The sequence below is a fragment of the Propithecus coquereli genome, unplaced genomic scaffold (genome assembly GCF_000956105.1).
Source record: "Propithecus coquereli isolate 6110/MARCELLA unplaced genomic scaffold, Pcoq_1.0 Scaffold588, whole genome shotgun sequence".
NCBI classification, from domain to species: Eukaryota; Metazoa; Chordata; class Mammalia; order Primates; family Indriidae; genus Propithecus; species Propithecus coquereli.
The window spans coordinates 254,531-255,620 of NW_012151818.1; the positions used below are offsets into that span (position 1 = coordinate 254,531).

A 1,090-nucleotide genomic window follows, 5' to 3' on the forward strand; every position below is an offset into this window, starting at 1 on the left:
AAAAAAAAAAAAAAAGCTAACACTCTAGGTGCATTTAAATAATTTTACTAAAAAAAAAAATTCATCCCAATAGCACCCCAGCCCCCTTCCAGATCTCCTTTATCCTCCTTGAACCTGCCAAGCCAGTTCCTACCCCAGGGCCTTAGCACCTGCTGTGCCTTCCATGTGAGGACATTCTTCCTGCAGGTCTCACCACGAACGTCGCCTCTTCAGAGAGGTCCTTCCTGACCCTGGAGCTAAAGGGGTCGCTCCGTCCCAGTGTGCCGTTTTCTGCACTTTATACCTCTTGAAATAATTCTTCACGAGCCGCTTGCATGTTCGTTGTCTGTCTGCCACCAGAATACGCAGACATGACCCAAATCTGTCCGATCCGTGTTGGATGCCCGGGAGCTAGAGGGTGTGTGGCAAATGGCGGACTTTTTTTTTTTTTGAGACAGAGTCTCGCTCTGTAGCCCGGGCTAGAGTGGTGTGGCGTCAGCCTCGCTCACAGCAACCTCAAACTCCTGGGCTCAAGTGATCCTCCTGCCTCAGCCTCCATGGTAGCTGGGACTACAGGCATGCGCCACCATGCCCGGCTAATTTTTTCTATATGCTCTTAGTTGTCCAGATAATTTCTCTCTATTTTTAGTAGAGACGGGGTCTCCTATGTTGCCCAGGCTGATCTCGAACCCCTGACCTCGAGCGATCCTCCTGCCTCGGCCTCCCAAGTAGCTGGGACTACAGGCACGTCTCACCGTGCCTGAGTAATGTTTTCTATATATTTTTAGTTGTTTGGCTAATTTCTCTCTATTTTTAGTAGAGATGGGGTCTCGCTATGTTGCCCAGGCTGGTCTAGAACTCCTGACCTTGAGCGATCCTCCCGCCTCGGCCTCCCAGAGTGCCGGGATCACAGGCGTGAGCCACCGCGCCCGGCCATGGTGCACTCTTTGAATCAATTAATGAATGAATCCAAAGCAGGTGAGACCTCACAAGGCCCACACGGAAGCTGACTCTCGCCAACCCGTGATTAAAAATTTTAAAAAAGCCAGCACTCTAGATGCATTTAGATAATTTTATTTAAAAAAAAAAAATCATCCCAATAGCACCCCCC

At 49.4% G+C, this 1,090-nt stretch overlaps 1 protein-coding gene across 1 annotated transcript in view; it reads right to left on the reverse strand.

The window, feature by feature from the left end:
* The window catches only part of GRIP2 (glutamate receptor interacting protein 2), a 30,692-nt gene that overhangs the window by 1,249 nt on the left and 28,353 nt on the right, over nucleotides 1-1,090 (reverse strand). The gene's annotated exons all lie outside the window — the stretch shown is intronic.